This window comes from Panthera uncia, chromosome B4 (assembly GCF_023721935.1).
Source record: "Panthera uncia isolate 11264 chromosome B4, Puncia_PCG_1.0, whole genome shotgun sequence".
Lineage (NCBI taxonomy): Eukaryota > Metazoa > Chordata > Mammalia > Carnivora > Felidae > Panthera > Panthera uncia.
This window is the reverse complement of record NC_064809.1, coordinates 102,463,624-102,467,302: the sequence shown is the minus strand read 5'-3', so window position 1 is coordinate 102,467,302 and position 3,679 is coordinate 102,463,624.

The window sequence follows — 3,679 nt, the reverse complement described above, 5'->3', positions numbered from 1 at the left end:
GCCATTACAGAACTAGATTGGCATACAATTAAAATGTCAACCAATGAAAAATTGGAGAGGACACTAAGCTAATGGATTGTAGCGTGTGACTCAGAGCCCAGATCTGGAGTAAGACCTAGATCAGAATCACTGCTCAGAATTCCACTGTGTATTCCTTGTCATGGCTGTCTTTCTGGGAGATTCAGTTTCATTACCATATGAAATGGGAATGATAATAATTACTTTTAATGTTTTTGCAAGGCTTAAGTATGGTTATATTTATAAAATGCTTAGGACAGGGAGCCTGGGTGACTCAGTTGGTTAAACATCTGACTCTTGGTTTTGGCTCAGGTCATGATCTCACATTTCCTGAGTTCAAGCCCTACGTTGAGCTCTGTGCCAATGGTGCGGAACCTGCTTGGGATTCTCTCTCTCCCTCTGTCAAAATAAATAAATTAATATTTAAAAAAATAAAATGCTTAGGACAGAATCTGGCACACAGTGTCATTGACTGTTAGCCAATGACTACTTTCAATTTTATGTAATCTATTGTGAGGCAGAAAGTTAGAATAATATATTTTGCTCAAAATGTCAAAAGGTTAGCTTCAGTGCTGCTTGTACATTGTATATTTTTGCTTAGCCATCAGATTTTAAATCACATATATATGTTATGATTTAGCTATTAATCGTCAATAGATTTAATTATGCATAATGGTTTCTATCTAGATAATTTTCTTTCAGATACAAAGGACTGTGAATATCTACATAAAATCTCACATTTATATTTAATAACAAATAACATTTGGGGCTCCTGGGTGGCTCAGTTAGTTGAGCATCTGACTTCAGCTCAGGTCATGATCTTGTGGCTCATGAGTTCAAGCCCTGCATTGGGCTCTGTGCTGATAACTCAGAGCCTGGAGACTGTTTCGGGCTCTGTATATCCTTCTCTCTCCACCCTTCCCCCACTTCCACTCTGTCTCTCAAAAATAAATAAACATTAAAAAAAAATTTAACAAATTGGTAGAATTAACTATATCCCTTATCCATATACTAATGGCTTCTTTATTAGACTGATAGCTATTAACTTGATGAGAAACTCTTAGTGTGTCTAAGTGATACTCATTAGGTGTGGAAAGGTAGTATATTGGGATCAATTTACTTTTCTCTACTGGTTATTATTGTTGTTTTTAACTACATTTGATAACTATAATCTCAAAAGATTATGAAGGAAAGCAATTACAAAAATCTTAGTTATAGACCAAGTTTATTCAGCTAAAATTATGTATAAGCAAGTGTATTTAACCTGATAAATGAGAGTTACATAAATGTCTAAAACATTTTTCTCAGTATTTACTTTTAATTGTCAGGATTAAATAACCTTCACATTCCCTTTTGTTGTTGAGCACATAAATGAATGGGCTAAGATACATTCTATTGTGGACTATTTTAAGGTAATATTTTGCACTGTGGGATTTTAGAATGATCTCACCATTGAAGCAATATTGGTGGAGAAACTCTTTGGAAATTAGCATCTGCACTAACATATTTAAGAAAAATCATTATTCCTAAAATAGTGTGCAATATTAGAACTACCTAATTAATAAGGAAGGAATGTCACTTCTCTATCCTATGATCTTTTGGCTGGATCCCAACTAATGTTGAGCTTTTGCAATGTCATTCAAAATGCCAATTCATAGCTAATTTGTGTCATTTCACCCTTAGTTCTATATGCCATTGTCAGAGAAATTATTGAAAAGTATTGAAATTCAAGATGCCTGGGGATTAAGTAGAAGAATGAATAATTTCAAGACTCAGTAGGATTCTGAAATTTCTGGCACATATTATTTCTAAAAGATGCATTATTTTAATTGGAGATATTAATTTTAACTGATTTTATAGCAGATTTTGCCAGTACAATAAAAATTCTTAAAGGAGAACAAAATTTTCTGTTTTCTTGGGGAAAAAAAAATCTTAATTGAAACAAAAAGCTATTAGATTCATCAGGTTACTTTGTTGTCATGGTAACTTAAGTTTTTAAAAATAGAGAAAATATGACGTATTGTAGGTTTTGAGTTTACTTTTATTATGAAAATCTTATTTCTGATAGTGCTTAGGATGTAATGTACTTGTCTTTAATATAACACAATTAATTCCTTAGTATTTCTAGAAGACACTCTCCTGAAATTCCTATTTCAGGAAATAAACCAGAAAAAAATAAAGAATATTTATCTAGATTTAATTAAATATATCAGAGTATATGAGACAAATGTGTTTTTTTTCTCCTTACAATTCTCAGAAAATGTAAGACTATCCTAGGGTATTGATTCTAGAACAAATCATTCTTTTTTTTTTTAATTTTTTTTTAACGTTTATTTATTTTTCAGACAGAGAGAGACACAGCATGAACGGGGGAGGGGCAGAGAGAGAGGGAAACACAGAATGGGAAGCAGGCTCCAGGCTCTGAGCCATCAGCCCAGAGCCCCACGCATGGCTCGAACCGGTGGATCGCGAGATTGTGACCTGAGCCCAAGTCGGACGCTTAACCGACTGAGCCACCCAGGCGCCCCGAACAAATCATTCTTTAATTTGATAATAATCACAATATTTTGTCTAGTGTTGAAAGGTATAGTTTGCCTGTATTGGGATCTGCTTATCTAGGATTCCTGGATAACTAATGGAGTATTGTGACAGACTATTAAAAAATATTTTTAAGAATTAATTTTAGTGACATCAACTTTCTATCAAGTATCTTAAATCCTTTCAATTGGAATTTTTACCTTTTTTTTCTGAATTAACTGAAATGTCACCTCTTCATGAAGATGCATCTCAGGAAATATTTTGCATAATTTCTAATATTAATAAAGAGTTAAAAATTGTGATATTATAAAAATATCCCATATTCTTTTTTTCTTTTTAGATAGAGACAGAGAAAGAGAGGGAGAGCTTTGAAAAGAGGGGGGAGGGATAGAAGGAGGGGGAGAGAGAGAGGGAGGGAGGGAGGGAGGGAGAGAGAATCTTAAGCAGACTCCACATTCAGTGCAGAGCTGAATGTAGGTCTTGATCTCACAATCTTGGGATCATGACCTGAGCCAAAATCAGGAGTTGGATTCTTTTTTTTTTTTTTTAATTTTTTTTTTTAACGTTTTATTTATTTTTGAGACAGGGAGAGACAGAGCATGAACAGGGGAGGGTCAGAGAGAGGGAGACACAGAATCTGAAGTAGGCTCCAGGCTCTGAGCTGTCAGCACAGAGCCCGACGCGGGGCTCGAACTCACTGACCGCGAGATCATGACCTGAGCCGAAGTCGGCCGCTTAACCGACTGAGTCACCCAGGCGCCCCAGGAGTTGGATTCTTAAATGACTGCACCCCCCAGGTGCCTCAAATATCTCATACTCTTAAGATCAAATATTTAGTGAGAATTAACAATAGGTCAAATCCTGTTTTAAGTTTCCAGAAGCAAATTGATTAATAAATCACAGCTCCTGCCCTCAAGGGCATATGGCTTAGAGGGGAAAAAGACAATAGGGCCACTGAAATACAAAATGATGTCTGATATGGTAGTTAGTGTATGTACAGAATTCTGTGGAAATAAGGACCACCTATTTCAACCTCAAGGGATCATGGGAGTTTCCCAGACTAGGGAATTTATTATCTGATTACTAAATAAGGGAAAGGCAAATGGTATTGTGGAGGAGTGTT